This window comes from Cupressus sempervirens, chromosome 11 (assembly GCF_028749045.1).
Source record: "Cupressus sempervirens isolate cs-2001-9-10 chromosome 11, ASM2874904v1, whole genome shotgun sequence".
Lineage (NCBI taxonomy): Eukaryota > Viridiplantae > Streptophyta > Pinopsida > Cupressales > Cupressaceae > Cupressus > Cupressus sempervirens.
The window spans coordinates 458,731,978-458,751,736 of NC_143128.1; the positions used below are offsets into that span (position 1 = coordinate 458,731,978).

General features: G+C 37.2%; 1 protein-coding gene across 1 annotated transcript in view; it reads left to right on the forward strand.

The window, feature by feature from the left end:
- LOC149530377 (Thioredoxin family protein) overlaps positions 1 to 19,759 on the forward strand; it is a 162,451-nt gene that overhangs the window by 103,560 nt on the left and 39,132 nt on the right. The gene's annotated exons all lie outside the window — the stretch shown is intronic.

A 19,759-nucleotide genomic window follows, 5' to 3' on the forward strand; every position in this document is an offset into this window, starting at 1 on the left:
AAAGTGCAAAAAGTGGCAACCAATGAGAAGGCACCAAAATGGTGGCCAATCAGAAATAGACACTTGTCCTATTCTAGAAGAAAGGGAAATTTGCCACTTGGGCTTACATCAAATGATCTTCTAATATAACTCTTCCCTTTTCTTTCATTTTTTTAGCTAAGGAAATGAACTTAGCTAGCCTTTTGTTAACTTCTTCCATAGGAAGACAAGGTGTGTGCTTCGCCCTGAGTTCCGCTGACTTCGCCACGCCACCTGCTGCTTGTATAATCTTTTCGTGATCCTTCTCATATTCTTTCGCAAATCCAATAAAAGCACTGAGAGAGGAAAGGGTGCCCAAATGCTTCTTCTTGATAGCAACCTTTCCTAACTCATCCAGTCTTGATCCAAAATCTGTCTCATTGATATCTTCTTCTCTAATATCCTCAAAATCAAGTGCCACCCCAACGTCACTCATCATGGTTGAAATAGAAGTGTCGCTTGGACTGTGTCGTGCAATCTCATTATGTATCTCCTCAAGTGTTCTAAATCTGGTAGTCAATGCAACAAACCAAGATTCAACTATACTCAATCCTCTCTCATCAACCAATTTGGCCCTTTGCAAATATGCCTCTGGTAGCCCAATGAACGCTTGTAGCCTGGGAATAGCCAAATCTTTGATGGGAAGGAAACTTTTCCACTCTTCTTTGAATAATCTGAACTTGTCTCTAATGGCCACTAATGATTGGAATGTTGAGATGAAGGAAGGCAAGAAATTTTGCCCATCTTGGATTGTATCATGGATCCAATCCCTGACTTCATGTAGCTGAGCTAATATTTCTCCTGAGTTGCTCCCGCTGTCTTGAGGAAGGGCTACCTGGTGCAACTGTTGGATAGGCTAGCTATCTCTCCAATATTTGTTCTCGGCCTCCAACTTTACTATCCTTTCGTTTGCCTTCCTTAACCTTTCTCTGATTGATGCTATACCTTCCTGGACTTCCTCACACTCCATATCATCTGTATTCCTTCCCAAGTTATGTTCCACTAGCTCATATTCTTGAGCCCCAATCTCATTTACTGCCTTGTTGACTGTTGGAATAGCAATCTGAACCTTTCGGTGATCATCATTGTTGCTCCTGATTACCCTTGCCACCGTTCTTGCCATTTGTTTTTGGTTCTCACTATCACCCTTTTCTATTAACCCTTGTATGTCCTCAGCTGTATGGGCCGTTATCACCTCGCCTTTTGGCATAAGCATTTGTCTTAACCATAGTAGTGCAGTGCATCTCCCCCAATCTGGATTTGGTTCGACTAACAAAGCATCACCAACAACCTCGGGTTCCTGACTTATTGCCTCGATGTCTATTGGTCCATCTTCTTCTCTACTAGTTTCTTCCATATCATTTCCTTGCTGATTCTCCGAGAGAGGGGAGTACTCGGTGCTTTCGCTATAGCCACTTGATTTCGAATCAGAGCTCACCTCGACTGCGGCCCCTTTATCATTCGAATTGACCTCTTGGCCTCTAGCCTCAATTATATTCTCTCTTGATGGCGCTGCATGCTGTCTCTTGGCTGGAGGTTCTGGATGTTCTTTGCCCTTCTCTACCTCCAAAACTTTCTTGCTATTTCTAATCATTTCCTATTGCCGGCTATTTCCTTCATTCCTTGGTCCAATTGATTCTGTTTGTCTCTCTTTTGGTTTCATCATCTCATAGGTAAGGGGAATCCTTTGTCTTTGTAGCTTCTTTAGTCCTTCACTATACCACGACTCAGTATGTAAATCCACTACCCTTGTGATTGCTTCCAAGGAAGGATCCTGATGGTCATCCCAATCCACTGGATTCAATTCTATTCCTTCTACTGTATCATAGTCTTCTCTCAACACATTTCCATCATCCTCCAGTTGATCCGGAATATCAAGGCCTCTCCATCTAATAGCCCTCATCATGTTCACCGTTAGCCTTGAGAAAGCTAGCTTTCTCACATGAAAGTCATCTTTGGCGTTGGCCCAAAAGTCTTCTATAGTGGGAACATGCCCAAATTCGTTTCCATGAGATGCCTTGATAAGACCATTAGGGTCAAACCCTTGCCTCGCTCTGTACCATCCTAGATGATACCATTCCAATTCCTTCTCTACGGCTTCAAAGGAGGCCCGATTTGGGCAACTATCATTGCCAATTATGATTGAGAATGAAATGCCTGTTTTCTCTTCATTTCTCATTATTCTATCATAGTGCTCAAGTTGTCTAGCCAATTCTAACAAAACTACCTTGTCAGGTGGGTACCTTGTAAGCCTGTTGGGACAAATTGTACTTCCTGCCACTCTAATGTATGTAAACTACGGAAATTGGATGAACCAACTCCCAAACTTCTTAATTCTTGCTTCTGCTTCCGATGAAAGTCTCTTAGCAGGTGTCCCTTGTAATACCCTTACTGTCTTCATGGCAAAGGCATCGCAAAATATCTTGTAATCCTTGTTGTTGTGCAAATGGAGCTGCAGATAGCATTCATGTACCAAATATTGTCTCGGTCCACTACCAACCTCTCCTAAGGCCTTAAGTTCCGAACTCTTGTACAATCTAGCAATTAGGTAGAACAAATAGGAGCCCATGTAGAATTGCCTTTGGTTTTGCATGGTTCTGAGTTGCAATTCTAAGTTCTCACTTATGATCTTGGTCCAATCAAACCTTCTTTTCCCTTTCTCAATCTCATCAATGAAAAGTACATCCAGTTTTCAAATCTCATCCCTTGAGCCAGGCCCATGATTCGATTGAGTAGAACAACGAGATCACCATATTCTGGTTTGAAATCTGCCATTGTGAGCCTCGATGATCTGTTAACTCCTTTCCTTCCCTCGCGTATCCAATTCTTCTTTAGATGCGTGTAATAAGCCTCTTGGTTATCTTGAAACGATTTAGTTGGTTGGTCCATCATCACAATCGTCATGCCCTTGTACTGGGGAATGTTGAATGTTTCTTCGATTGCTTGTTCGCCAATGCTGGCCAACACTCTCTTCCCTTCATCAAAAATGATGGAATTACTGTTTAGATCAAATCTGGATGCACATTCCATAATCAATTCTGGACAGGGCAATGTGGGAGGAAAGGCCGTTGCCTGTACAATTCTGCTCTTGTAAATCCTTTTTGCCAAGGGGGATTGTCCTTCCTTCAGTTTGTCCCTCATCCGTATCATGTCCACTGTACTGATATTGGTGTCGGTTATTCTCTTCATTTTCGAGAAGAAGGAAGTTTTGGGCGTCATATCCTCTTTGTCTTTCTTAGTGTTCGCCCGCTTGGGATTCTTACTTGCACTATCATCCTTCATGCTCGTCGCCCTATTATGGGATGGTAGAGTGGTGGACCAAAAGGCAAGAAGAACCAAGCGGAGCAATCCTTAGACTAGAACGAAAGATGGATGTCAGCTTAAGCACCCTTTGCAACTCTAGATGATGAAAGTTCACCTTAACCAATAATCTTACAGCGACTTTTCGGAACCTAGGATATGACTTTCAAGAAGTTCAAATCCCTTTGCAAAATAGAAATTTACACTTCTAAAACTATCCAACACTTGCCTTATATGCAAAAATCAAACCTTCATATGTATCTCTTCTCCCAACAAAATTGCCAAAATCTAGTATAAAAATGCAGTCCTAAATAGAAAAAAATCAGACCTTCACCATGAATTGCCCAAAAATCAGAATCAGATCTGCCTCAATAAAATGCCAAGAATGGAAAATTTTGCCTTTCTCTCAAATTCACCCAAGCATGAAGTTTGAAATCTGCCCAAAATGCCACCTAGGGCACAAATCCCAGCCCACAAATGGAGGAGAAAACCATCAAAATCTGCGAAAGGTCTGCCCCTTGAGAAATCGCTAAGCATGAAAATGGAGAAATCCAAGCGAAAATCGCCCAAGCATGCAAAAAACTGCCTTCCACAAAGTCGCCTAAGTCTGGAAAAATCTGCCTTCAAGGAAATTTGCCCAACATGGAGAGGAGAAAAATGATTTGTGAAAATGAAATGGGGAGGAGACTCCCTTTATAGCCAATTCCCTTCTCCTCAAAGTTGGCCGACCTGGTCTAGGAGAAAACAAAAAACAAAAATTAAATCCAAGTTAAGGTCCTCAATTAAATACTTAGCTCAAAAAAATTAATTTTGCCAAAAGAAAATTGCACTTTAAAATTTGCCAATTAGCTTCAAATTGCAAAACGAAATTAAATAGCCTTGAAGGTGTTAAATATTTCCATTTAATGAGGGTTTAGTAATTAATACGTCATTAAATTTGGATTTTGGCTAACCAAAAGCCATTTTTTCAATATTAAATTACTAAATTTATTAAAAACTAAAAGTTTTCAAGGCAAATTAATCCAATTAAAGCCAATTTTTTGCAATTTTCTACCAAATCGATTTTACCAAGCTAAATAAAAAAAATAAATTAAAATAGCATCTAGAACTAAAAGTCGATTTTTTGCAATTTTCTCCATTTCGACAAAATTAAAATTTTCACCAGAGAAAAATTTGAGATATTCCAAAAACTCAAGTCTAATTAAAATTTCACTTTTGAAAATCATCCAAATTTACAAAATTAAAACCATATTTTCAAAAAAAAACGTCTAAATACAAAATCCACAATTTTATCCTACCAAGTTGAAATTAACTTAGAAAATTATTTGGCCTAGGGGAAAAATCGATAGCTCTTGAAAATCAAGTTGAAACCGGGTGAAAATAAGCTAAGCCTCCCATATTTGTCCTGAAGGTGCCAAGGCGTGAAATTTTCAAAACTCAAAAATTTTTGGGCAATCCAAAAATTTGGTGAGGCGATTAAAAAGAGAGGTTCACCAAGATTTGGGGCGATGTGTGAAAACCTCACAACAAGTTCAAGGCGGACTACCATGTTGTCAACATGGGTGATCTGGATATTGTTCTTGGGATGGAGTGGTTGCACTCATTGGAAGAGGTCACCTTCAGATTGAAGGACATGGAGATTAAGTTTGAAGTGGATGCGAAGCAACACATTTTAAGAGCCATCAGGAATGGAGACATTAGGACTATTTCCTTTAGACGGTTGGAGAGGTTAACCAGACATGATTACATTGAGTGGGCAGCCTTATGTACTCTCATGCCTACACAGGAGGGACAGCATAAGATAGAGTATCATCCAGACATACAGAGGTTGAGAGTGAAGTATGACAGAGTCTTCAGTGACATTCCACCTGGCAGACCACCAGACAGAGGTATTGAGCACATCATTGAGTTGGAGGAGGGTGCTAAACCAGTGATGATTACACTATACAGGCATCCTAAGAGGCTCAAGGATGAGATTGAGAAAACCATCAAGGAGCTTCTTGTGATGGGTCACATCAGGCCTAACAAGTCTCCTTTTGCTTCTTCGGTTGTGTTGGTGAAGAAAAAGGATGGTACATTGAGGATGTGCATTGATTACAGGGTGCTGAACAAAAGGACAATCAAGAATAGGTAACCCATTCCGTCGATTGATGAGCTTCACGGTGCATGTTACTTCACGAAGATTGATTTGAGATCTAGCTACCATCAGATCAGAGTTAGAGAGCAGGATATTGAGAAGACTGCCTTCAGATGTCATTGTGGGTACTTTGAGTTTGTGGTCATGCCATTTGGGTTGACCAATGTGCCGGCTACTTTTCAATCCACCATGAACAGGCTCTTCCGTCACCAGTTGAGGAAGTATGTGTTAGTCTTCTTTGATGATATTCTGATTTACAGTCGGTCTTGGCAGGAGCACATGGAGCACTTGGAGATAGTTTTGGGGATCCTGCAGTCGGAGTCCTTGTACACCAAGGAGTCCAAATGTGAGTTGGGCATGACAGAACTATTGTATTTGGGTCACATCATTAGTGCAGAGGGAGTAAGGATGGATCCTGATAAGATCCGTGCTATTTTGGATTGGCCTCCTCCAGAGAACCTGACACGGCTGAGAGGGTTCGTTGGGTTGTGTGGTTTCTATCGCAGATTTGTCAGTGGGTATTTACATCATGCAGCTCCTATGATGGATTTGCTGAAGAAGGGAGCCTTTGTTTGGACACCTGAGGCACAAGCTTGCTTTGAGAGATTCAAGGAGATCATGACTACGTGCCCTGTGTTAGCATTGCTTGACTTCTTGAAGCCATTTGAGCTTTAGTGTGATGCATCTGGAGAGGGTATTGGTGCTGTTCTAATGCAGGACAAGCACCCCATTGCATTTGAGAGCAGGAAGCTCCGTGGGCCCAAGAGATCATTTAGTATATATGACAAGGAGATGTTGACTATTATGTATGCATTGGCTAAATTCAGGCAGTATCTGGTAGGTGGTAAGTTTTGCATTAAAACTGACCACAATAGTTTGAGACATTTCCTTGGATAGAGAGATCTCAATGATAGGCAACAACAGTGAGTTAGTAAACTGCAGGCTTATGATTTTGACATCTCCTATGTGAAAGGGACTCAGAATGTGGTAGCAGATGCATTGTCACGTAGACCACATCTCTGTGCTATGATTCAGATATCAAAGGATTGGAGGCACTTGATCATTGCCAAGTATGCTAGAGATTCATGGGCATCTAGGATTGTTGATGGGACAGTTGTTGATACCAGGTATACACGTGTGGATGATTTGATTATCTACAAGAACATTGATATTCTTAATCCCAGGATCGAAGGTGAAGCGTATTGTTATGAGAGCACCTCATGATTCACCTACAGTTGGACATCCTAGATACTTCAAAACATACAGGCAGGTACGTGAGCGGTCCACATGGAAGGGGCTCAAGGTAGATGTGTTGTAGTATGTTAGAGAGTGCCTTGTTTGTCAGCAGAACAAACAAGAGCACACCTTTCTAGCAGGGCTCCTACAGCCACTTCCCATTCCTGACAAGAAGTGGGAGTGTATATCCATGGATTTCATTACGGGTTTGCCTAAGGCCCAAGGGCGAGATTGCATCTATGTGATGGTAGATAGGTTGACGAAGTATGCACACTTCTTTCCCATCACTACTACTTACATGGCAGTGCAGGTGGCTGAAGTCTTTTTCAGGGAGATTTTCAGACTACGTGGGATACCCCAAAGCATAGTGAGTGACAGGGACAGTAGGTTCTTGAGTCATTTTTGGTAGGAGGTGTTCCGTTTATGTGGCACTGAGCTCACACCTAGCACTAGTTACCACCTGCAGAATGATGGGCAGACAGAGGTAGTAAATAAGTGGGTGGAGGGATATTTGAGGAACTACGTGGCTGATCAGCAGAAGGCATGGGTTAGATGGATTTATTTATTTGAGTATTGCTATAATACTACCTATCACATGTCTATTCAGATGACTCATTTCCGAGCACTATATGGCTATAATGCACCGAGCTTTGTTGATTTTCTTATGAGTGATGTTAGAGTTCCTCGCGCTGGGGATTTGCTTCAGGAGAGCAAGGACATTGTTGATGCTCTCAGAGACAGTATTGCCAGAGCGCAGAATCAGCATAAGCAGTATATAGATTAGAAGAGGACAGAGAGGAGTTGTGAGGTTGGTGACATGGTTTACCTCATGTTGTAGCCTTACTTACAGTCTACTCTTAGGAAGAGGGGGTCAGAGAAGCTTAAGCCTAGATACTATGGCCCGTTCAGGATTATCAGGCGGGTAGGTGAGATGGCTTATGAGCTTGAGCTTCCAACAGATAGTAGGGTGCACAATGTTTTCCATGTGTCACGACTCAAGAAGGTGTTGGGTCAGCATGTTGTGCCTTCAACAGTTCTTCCTCCATTGGATGATGAAGGGAAATTAGTTCTTGTTCCTGAGTACATCATTGACAGCAGAGAGAGACAGCTCCGTAGGAGGACTATCAGAGAGTACTTGGTGAAGTGGAGAGATTTATCTGAGGAGGATGCAACATGGGAGGGAGAAGATATTTTGCAACATCTAGCTTTGAGATTGCTTGAGGGCAAGCAATTTCAGGAGGGGCGGACTGTCATGTCCCCTTTCTAGTGACATGTTATTCTTCAGGGAATTTTCCTATCATGGACTCTTGTAGGCAGATGATTTTGGTGAAAGAGTCATTTTGATGATTATTTGGGGATTGGATGGTCTTATTTGCTCTTGGAGAGATGGGGTTTATCATATTTTTATTTTTATGTGTTATGCGGGGCCAAAATATTATAATTTTGAGTTGAGTTGCACTTTTTATTTTATAAAGTTACTTTTTATATAAAAGTGCATTATAAAGGGATTTCACAAGAATATTTTATGGATACTTCTAGAAGTTCTTAGAGGTTTCTTAGAAAAGTGAATAAATAGGGTGCTTGGCCTCTCATTTGGACATCATATGACTTGAGTTTACACTACTTTTCTCTTTGAGCATTTGTGGCGCCATCTTGGTCTGCAAATTGTCATTTGATCATTAGGAACGGAGTCTCCTAAGGATTTGCATAACTGAGGAGGTGAAATATCCTTTGAAGGGTTGCACTTTGGAAGTGGTATTTAGCTACTTTAAGTTGGGCTTATTTGGACATTTCTAGCAAGGTTCGATTTTCAGTTTGGACATACATTTTTTCTCATATCTCATTGTTCGTTGGGAGTTCGATTTTTATTTTTTGGGGGAATTTTCCTTGGAGCCTGGCGATTATTTCTACACCATTTTCAACACCTTTCAGCCTAGCATTTATTTTTGCCAGGTGTCGTACCAGTCCGTACATGTACGACTGTACTTGCAGGCCGTACGGTCAGCAAGTTTGAGGGTAGGTTGGAGTTGCGTTTTCATCATTTCGTCTTCAGCATTTAGTCTCCAACATTTGCTCAATCCAGGTTCTTTCATTTTAGTTTGTAGTTGCAAGAAATTCTCAGTTGTATTCAGCCAGCAGGGGTTTGTTTGCAATGTTCCATGTTGTAATTCTTTGAGTTGAAAAATCGCATATCATATGTAAAAGCATTTGGTTATCTTTGAATGAATATATTGGCACTATTTTACATCAGTTATTTGAGTAGATTTGTTGCACAACAATTTCCTTTATTCAGTATTTTACTTTTAGTAGTGTATTTAGTTTGCATGTCAAGTGTTTGACAAAATGTCATAGTTCAGCATTAGTGGTTAGTAGTGGCCTATTGGCAAGGGCCATTACATTCAAAGATTTTGCAAGGGTGTTATTGATATTCTTTCTTCTTAACTTTCAGGAAAGAATCCACTTAACTGTGGAGCCAATAATGGGTAAGATGAAATCTCTAACTGCACTTCTATCTAACAGCTAGAAAGAGTGATATTAATAAACTAACACCAACTCAAAGGCTGATTGAAAATGTACGGGTTTAGCTCTAATTCTTGTTTTAATCCATTTTATAAGAATAACCTCTACCATTGGGGCACAAAGACTACCAGAAGTAGGGAATTATAACTATTTTTGTGAGTTGAGAAGGTAATACAAGCTATAGTCAAAGCTTCTAGTCTATGTATCACCACAATCGCTCCCAGTCGAAGCTTCGGCTTCGATTGTTTCTTAACTCGTTATGCTCAATTATTTCAAACATACTAAGTTACTGATTTGTCAGGGATAGGTCTGGGTGCGTTACCTGATATGAATTTTGAAATATCTTGAATTTCGATGAAGAGTTAAGTATCATAGTCATAATATCAAATGTTTTGTTTTTATATATTTCTTGCACTTCTTTGCGTATATTATATATATAATCGTGTATATATATATATATACACACACACATTTCCTCCTGCATTTGAATCCAATTTTTTTCCCCACATCCCTATGGACTTCTAGAATCTGCTTTGGAATTCACATCCGAATCGGTAACTTAGAAAGCATACAACAATGACATGAATCAAAGATAACATATGCAAACTGCAGTCACAGCTTCCATTTTGCCTATCGCAATTGCACTCAATCAAAGTTCCAGTGCCAATTATTTCTTTGTATTCACTTTTCTTCAAAATAGTACTATACAATCAAAGTTATGCTTGCACAACTCTTCAAAGCTTTCTTGCATACAATAAAAAATGATTGTTACAATGAGGGGGGCCGTTCTTATACAGGAAAAGAAGTGAGAAAAAGGAGTGAAAAGTGAGAGCAACTCAACCACTTTGACCCTATTAAACTAGGTGAGGAGAATTATTGCATTATATGTCATGAGGACATGCAATCGGATTACATGCAATTGCATCACATGTAATTCATCTTCTACAACTAAAAATTTGAAAACACTCAAAGGAAATGTTGAAACTATTGATTTTGAATGAATCAATCCTGTAGACTATTAGCAAAAGCCTTTTTCTTCATGATGATCGCGGGCTCAGGGATTCTTGTATTCTGCACCATTGCATTCTCTTTGATGAGTTTCTAGTTGTCATTTAAAAACTTGATGTGATCAAGATTTTTCTCGTTTGAGTTGTTGTGAGTTCTCCTTTGTAGAATGAGACATTCTAGATTCTCTGACAGTTTAAAAACCTTCTTGATGGTGTCTAGATGTAAACTCAAAACAACCTTCCATCAACTATTTTAATTCTCTTTTTTTTAAGCAACATGCTTGGCGCATTTCCACACAAACTTAGCTTTTCGAACAACTATTGGGAAAATGGAGACTAAATGAATTATTGTTTCTTTTAATTCAAACCACGCCTTCTTTACTGGATGTCTCCATTCTTTGTAAAAATTCTAACATATCTTGAAGAGTGCGCCACAATATAAAGATGAAAACATCTTCCAATGAGATTGGATCCATGAAAACCTTGGGATTTGAGTTACAATGATAGATCCATGAGGGGTGGGTGTTCGAAGTATGGATTACTTATTGAACACCTTTGATGGCTGGAAATGAACGAAACATGTATTTGGACAAAAAGGGCCAAAATGGGACTTAGAAGGATGGATTGCATGTGTGCAAGATGGACTTTTGTTTGTATGACCAACAATGCAAGCTAGGCGGATAGGAATGTGTGCAAAATGACGACTTTTGTATTTAAAAGAGTGACCTTTTACGAAAATCGAGTTCTCTAGAGGTAATTACATGTGGTAATTACTCGAGGTAATCATGCAATTGGGTTTGGAGGATGTAATTGCACGTGTTGGAAAATGGATGAAGTATGGATTGACATGAAAACATGAAAGGTCAAAGGATGTGGATGCACTTGCATTCTTCGATAGGACTCTTCAATGTTTTTCCAAAAAGGAAAAGAAAACAAACAAGAAACAAACAAGCAAAACTAAGTAAAAAACAAAAACATACCTCTTGCTATAGACTTAGACATGACAAACTTCAAGATGTTCTTCAACATGCAATTTTGTTTTTGGAGTTTGGAGGATTTTCAAGCATTTGAAATGAGAAAATTTCATCTTATTTAAAGAAAAAATGCATAAGATATGACATGCCTTTGAACAAATGGACAAAGATGAGCCAAATAATGCAACATAATAGCAAAGTAAGCAAGAAATACAAGAAAAGTTGAAATTTTCTACTTGGAGCTCAATGAGCCAAATGTGGAGGAAAGAGAAGTTGAAATGAAAGAGTCCTCTTTGAGATTGGAGTCTCCAAGTGTATTTGCATGCAACAACTCATTAGTTGTTGACCATTTTAAAGTTGCAAATGGAGGTCAAATGCATGGACATTTTTGCATGTGGAAGGCAAGATGCAAGTTAGAAAACCCTTGTAAAGAAAAACGTTTTTGCTTGGAACATGTTCTTGGGCATTTTTGAAAAAAAAAGGCGTCCTTATGCATTTACATGAAATGTTTCCAATGTTCTTGACATAAAATGTGGTTACCATATGCATTAAAATGCATTTCCTTGCAACAATGTTTCTTCCAAAATCTCAAATGCGGCTTTCAAATGCCTAAATGTGGCTGGAAATGCGAATTTCGTGGCTTCCAAATGCAAATTTCTGGCCGTTTTTGGTCAAAATGTGCCCTTGAAATGCATGTGCTTGGGGCGTTTTTGGAAGGAAATGCCCAAAAATGTGTTCTTCAAAGGCATTTGTATGAGTTTTTATGCAAGGTTGGACTCTAAACATGCATTTGCATGTTTTATTTTGCCTTGAAAAGTCACCATTTTGGTTGGACATGCCTAGTCAGTCAAACTCCCAAGATGCAAAGACATAAGCTATTTTGTCATGAAATGTCAATGTTTTGCTTGGTCGGACTCTTGGGATGCAATAAGTTATTTTCCCTTGCATTTACAAGTTAAAATCAAACAGATTCCTCTCAATGCAAAATCACACTCTCTGGGTGCATTTGCATATGTTATTTTTCCTTCTAATTCCAAATTGCACTCTAGAGGAGGCATTGCATGTCATGTTGGAGAGAGAATGCATGGGCTGGGTGCAAATCATATTCTCCAAGCCACATTGCATACAAAAAATGTCATGCACTTGGACGTTTTGGCTTTGGGGCTGCAAAAACAGGGTCTTGGAGGGTGATTACATCAGTTTTTAGTGCAAAATTGGACTCTCCAAGGAACTTTACATATAACATTCATCGGTTGGAAGTGCATTTTATATGCAAATTGAACTCTTGGAAGCTCATTGCATGTAAACATGTTTTAACATGTCAAACACTTGCATTTTAAAGCCAAAATTGGACTCTACATATGCATTTGCATGTAAACATGTAAGATGACATTTTATTGAGTTTGCACAACTTAAGTGACCAATTAAGCACATATCTAATTGATTTTTGAGTTAATACAACTTAAAGGGGTCTAAAATAATATTTACACTATATAGTTTATATACCATGTGCAAATATTATTCAAAAAGTAATATTTAACTCAGATGTTTTAGAATAAAACATAAAATAAAACCTAACATTAAATTAGAACTATATAGTGATAGTCACTTAAGTGAAAAATTAAAAAGTAACTCAACATGAAAATATAACATAACTATAGTCACTTAAGTGATAAAGTAACTTAAAAAATAACATAAAGAGAAGTTATGTTTCAAAAAGTGAATGTCAACATCAAAATATAACATTCATATTTTAAATATGCGATTGTGCCTAGAGAGTCTACTTTTGGGCACTTAAATGGTCATATGTTTTAACTACCAAGTTTGATTAAGTTCTAAGATATGCCAAATCAAAGGGAAAACCAAATGCAAGAGATTGGATGAAACAAAAAGTCTAAAAGCAACTAAACATAGTTGAAAATGCAAATAAGGACTTTGAAGGCTTAAAAAATGAAGTACAGGTTTCATAAAATGAAAAACGAAAAGGACTTGAAAAATCTTGCAGTAAAATGATTTATTATGCAAATTGGGGTTGATTGATTGATCAATGTTGACCAATTAAATAATGAATTATCTCAAAGAAATTTGAAACTAAGTTGAAAAACTTTCGTACTATTACCTACATTTTGTGGTGACAAAATGCAGGACAACAAGACTCGAAGATATATTTGAAGGCGCTTCAGATTTTGAAGCCTGGAAATTATGGATGATGCTAATTTTGAAAAAACATGATCTAATAAATATGGTGGAAAATTCCCCTCAACCTAAGGAAGACAACGAAAAGAGTAAATGGGAAAAGAACAACACCAAAGCAATGAAGTTATTGGTGGACGGAATGAAAAATCATTTACTACCTATTATTACAAAGTTAGACTCTACATATGATATGGTAAAAGCCTTAGAAGACATGTTTGAGATTAACAATACTGGTAGGCTTCTTACTCTAAAGAATCAACTCGCTAATATAAAGATGGATGAAGCAAACATCATCACCTCATACTTTATGAGGATAACAGAATTAAGAAACCAACTCTTAACAATTGGTCACATCTATGATAGTAAAGAGTTAACCACGATAACATTAATGAACTGCCTATTTCATGGGAAACTTTAGCTTACCGAATTTGATCAACTTAAGGCTGATTGCATTCAAGAAGAGTGTAATCTAATATCTAGAGGAATTAGCATGGAATCAGAAAAGGAGACATTCAGATTCTCACTACAAATTTAAAAGGAAAAAGGACAAGTACTCAAATACTAAATGGTCGTTCAAGAAACAAATAGACAACTCTAAATTACAATGTTATAGATGCGACAACTATGGGTACACTGCAACAAAATGTTATGCCAGACTTAAATATCAAGCTTCTTTCGCTGAAGCTAGTAATCCAAACTTGGATTTAGAGAAATTTTCATTCTAAAGAAATCTCCATAAAACACTTGTGAAATATTGGATTTAGAGGGAGTTCACTATTCTTTGTTATCCTCACCAAACCTCTTGCAAATAAAGGTGAATCACTTTAGAGGTTAGCTTGATATAAAATTGTAATTATTGAGAAAGACTCTCAACTCATTTATTTATTTTACTAATGAAAATATTTATGTTATGTCATGACTATTCGGACCTTGTGTACATCACGGGGAAGTGACGACTTCCAAATGATTATCACTTGTATTTGTAAAAGTTATTGGAAGGTGACGATCTTTCAATAACTTAATCTTCTATTATGATGAACATCTTATAATGTCTAAGCAGATCATTATAGATGATAACTTGCATGGTGGATTAAGTTCCTTAAACAGACAATGACCTTCTATTGTAATGGACATCTCATGATGTCTAATAAGATCACAATAGATGATAATTTGCATGGTGGATTAAGTTCCTTAAACAAACTATGGCCTTCTATTGTGATGGACATCTAATGATGTCTAAATAGATCACAATAGATGATAACTTGCATGGTGGATTAAGTTCTTTAAAAAGACCATGGCCTTCTATTGTGATGGGCATCTTATGATGTCTGAGATTGATCATAATAGATTATATCAAAATGATATTAAAGATATCCTTAAAATTTGTCATTCCTAATATTACCATTGGTGTAGTATTATTCATGTATTTATGCTTCTAAACTAAGAGGGAGTGTTAATGTTATAGTTCAGTCGGATAAAATCTCATTGAAATATACGTGATATGTAAATATATCTTTTCATATATATAATTATTATTATGCAATAAATGAAGAGACACATACAAACATATATAGATACTATTGAACATTATAAATTCAAATATTGTTTATTTCATAATAATAATCCTTCATCATAAACAACTGAATTGACTAATTCGTGGTTGAAAGGTACAATTTAAAGGCAGGATATTTTTTTAAACAAAGGGATGTGGAAGTCACCTGTCCAATGGGACGTGGCTCCTTGCTGGAGTCACTCCCATTGGGGATGTGACTCCCTGTCACCCTTATATATGGGTGCTAAGTTCTATAGTATAAAACACACAGCGAACACATTGCATTTTCCAGTCTTCTCATTTCTGCTGGTCGACAGCCTTCTTTCACTGGAGAACACATAACTCATACATCACAGTCTTTGTGAATCTTATCTGCAGTCAACATAGGTCAGAAACAGTGAAGTCAGAAGATTAAAATATATTATAAACAGTCTTCAGTGCTTATATTATAATTTATAAAGTCATCAAGAGATTAAATTATATAGTCAGCAAGAAATTGATAGTTTCTGTATCAAGTCTGCAATCAGACTTTATATATTGAAACCAAAGTTGGAACTTAGAGTTACTTAAACTCTAATTTGGTATTGATAAGTAAATCGATACCAACCTATATAATCTGATCTTCACAAACTTAACAGTTTTGTCATGATCTTTTCTACTAACAACTTTTATAGGGTAAAGATGTTTGCTTCAATCTTAATAAAGAGTGAACAATGATGATGTCAGAATAGATCAGCATCATGTAAGACAAAGAACAGAGAAGAAGCCTGAAGAACATTTCCGTCAATGTTCAAGAGGAGATATAATCAGGCTATGTCACAAGGTTTGCCGAATTTTCGGCTCCAGGTTCGGAATTCGGCGAACCTAAAAAATAAATAAAAAGTTCATATAAATTCGGCTCAAATCGGTCTTACGTTGCAGGTCATTGTTTGTACTATAGTTCGTAGGTTGTCGTGTTTGTGCAGGTCGCAGGTGAGTGCGGGTTGCAGTTCGTGGTCGTGGTTGTGGGTTACAAATCTCAAGTCATGGTCATGGTCGTGGGTTGCAGGTTGCAGTTCATGGTCGCAGGTGAGTGCAGGTCGCAGGCTGTGGTCGTTCTTGCAACAAACGAAATCTGTGAACTTGGCTTCTTTCGTTCTTCTCCATCGACAATGGCATCTAGCTTCGTGTCCATTCCTCTCCCTCGACAATTTGGGCAGGATTATATAATTTTTCAATGTTCAAAGATTATTTAATTTTAGGTTTTGGTTCATAGTTTTAAATTTTTATTATAGTATGTTTAATGATTTACTTAATAATTATAATTTTTTATCATCAAATGTTTTGTTATTGTTATTAATATTTCTGTTATTAATTTTATATTATTTATTAAATATAAAAACATGTTAATAATATTTTATATTATAAAATCATAAATATCATATATTTATAATTAAATATGTCAATGCTTATATTATTTTATCAATTATTAAAATATATAATAATAAAAATTAGTATATATTTTTTTTTTTTGAAAATTACTTTAGGCAAATTTAATGTCGATTTTTTTTGGATTTTTTTGACTTGTCGAACTTCATCCGAATTTCATAGTTGTCGAACTCGAACTCGAACTTGAACCTTGTGACTTAGTAATCAGGAGATTGGTGATTTTGGGAGGTGGAAATCAATCATCAAACCCTAAGTGTACTTTAAGGTGGTCTTGGCATCCCAAAATTTCACCATTCAACAGAAAACAGAATTGAGTACTTAGTAAATACTATAAGAACATGGGCAATAAATTATGTAAGCTCTACCTACAAAAGCAGTTGGAGCTGGGCACACTTTTGTGTGGGAAAATCTAACTTGAAATTTCTCCGAACATTCAAAATGTGGCAAGAAGGCTAGTAGAACACTCCAGCTAGGAGGAGGCACCATTATTCGTGTGTTTAACCCATCTAAAACTCATTGCATGTTAGAAACATGCTGATCCATAAGTTAAAAAACCAATGATAATGAAAGGGGTTTCAAGCTAATTAAGGTAGACTTGCTTACTGAGAGTGCCACCTGTAAACTCCACCTATAATGTCCCCGTCCTTAAATAGAATTTAATAATATATAATAATTATAAAATTAGAATATAAAATAAATAAATAAATAAATAAATAATAATTGACATAATATAATTATAACAATTAACATAACATAATTACTAGTTATTTAAGTTTAATGAAAGGTCAAGAGATTTGCAATAAGGAGTTGTGACTCCCTCAACTTAAGATATAAAAGGGAGGGGAATTCATTTGAAAGGGGATATGGAGGAAGGAAGGAAGAGGGTAGAAAGTAAGGGAGTGATTCTTTCAAAGGGCAGAAATGATGAAGGGTTGTATCTCTTCTAAAGGATGGTAATTATGATAGCTTGTGGCTCTCTTGAAAGGCAGAAATGATGAAAGGTTGTGACTCTTTTGAAGGTTGGTAATTATGAAAGGTTGTGACCATTGCAAAAGGGCAGACTTTAGTAATTATGATAGCTTGTGGCTCTCTTGAAAGGCAGAAATGATGAAAGGTTGTGGCTCTTTTGAAGTTTGGTAATTATGAAAGGTTGTGACCATTGCAAAAGGGCAGACATGATGAAGAGGCGACTCCCTCATATTGGAAGATATAAAGTGGAGAAGGCATTCAATCAGCAGTAGGATATAGGAAATTGATTTATCAGATAAAAGGAGAAATAGATCAATCAAGCAGTAGCAGCGATCCATCCGAAAGGACACGTATCGATTAGTTTGGAAGGGCAGCGATTAGGTTAAGAAAGGACACTTATCATCCAAAGGGTCACAACCTTAAAGGAAAGACACAAGTCTCCAGCCTGATGGAGGAAATATAAAAGAGAACCGATCATTCAATGAGAAATTTAATCAATGGAGAAAAACATATTCTAAACAGTGATCATTATTACAGCAGTGACAGTTAATTACTATAATCCGGAAATAAAGGAAGCGTGGAGGAAGCATAAAGAGGCACAATCCTTGCTGAGGGAGCAACAACTCCCCAAGGGCCACTTCTCCTAACGGTAACATTAAGATGTGTGGTGAGGATCACAATGGGAGAGAGCATCAAGGACAAGAATCAATCCTATTAGCGTAGGGGCTCAGAAGATGCATATCAGGTCATCAGATATCAACAATCAGGCACATAGACAAGTCAAATCAGAGATGTCCATCTATTGCATGCAATATCATTCTTGTTCAATGGTTTTGTGCATAAGACGTGTGCTTAGATTCTTAATTTATTTATTTATTCTCCTAAGGATACCTAGCTAGATATACCCCCTCATTTGGATGGAAAAAGGCCACATGAGGTCAAGAGGGATAGTAATCAACAGATCAAATCAGGAATTTCTATATGGTGCAGGCAATATCATTCTTGTTCAATGGCTGCATGCATGAGATGTGTGTTTAGGTTCTTAGTTTATACATTTACTCTCCTGAGGATAACTCACTAGATACACCCCCTCATCTTGGTGGAAAAGAGCCATATGCGGCCAAGAGGGATAACAGTTGGCTCTTGGGTCTAGTGAATAGGGCTAATGGATTATGGATCTGTCTCTAGATTAAGACAACTTTATTTAATCAACTAAATATTCCCTTATAGAACGCCCAATCATCCTATAGGCTATGGAAATTAAATAGACCTAGGGTCTTCACTGAACACTCACTCTTGAAAAGGGGACATTTTATCTGCTTGCATATAAGTATTTAAAAACAATTTGCTGAAGAATTGTTGTGTTATCTTATGCAATATTTGAATTTCTTGCCTAATTAAGCATACATGTTGTTCTACATCTGGGTTTATTTAATTGATTGTTGCTGCCCATTATCTCATATATTGGGATATCTCACTAATAATTTATACACTTTACATATTGATCATCACTGCTTCCCAATAATATTGGCTAATCTTTGCAAGGCAATAAATTGTAATACTCCTCTTCTATTAGTCAAATCCTCTCTTTCTACATAATGAGAGCGATACATGCTTGGTTAGAAATTGCTCCACATGTCCAGTTTAATTTTTATTTGATTTGGTATAGGGAGATGTCATGCCTTATAACCTTAGTTACCTGGGTTTGCTGGTATGGCCTCTGAACCAGGTCTAGGTTCGAACCAGTACCAAATTCGGGTCCAATTTGTCAAAAATTCGCCTAGGTTTTAAACTTTTTTGTGTATCAACAGCTCACTGATTTTCCTGCAAGATGTTATAGTGTAGGCATCCCAGGGTGCATCTTTGACATAGATAATGTTTAATTGCACAAAATGGACTAGACTACATCATGTATGTGGAGATGATGAACTTCTCCAGTGGTAGACATGAACATCAAATATCCACCATTGAGGGATAGAACAATGCCGCAGGTATAACTCTGCTTCTTTTATAACATGATACACTTCTTTCCAAGCTCAGCTTGCTATATGCCTGTTGTAATAAAGAGGGCTTTTGACAAAGGAGCTCTCTTGTTTGTATTCAACTTGTCTAACAAGGCCTAAGATATGACAATCAATTGGACAATGCTTTGTAATGATGCTATGATTACATGTTTAAAGTTTATGGTGTTTTTGTTGTTTAAATGATTAAATCATATAATGTAATGATACTATGTGACATTCTAATTTTAAATTATGCCTAGGCTTCATATATATATATAATTTTTACATGTTTTTTAATGGACGAATCCAAACAAATCCAAACCCTTTTCCAAAATTTTGCCATACCAGTGAACCGGTTCTTCGAACCCGTATTTCGAATTGAACTCGAATTGGTAACTAAGCTTATAACTGTTTTTATC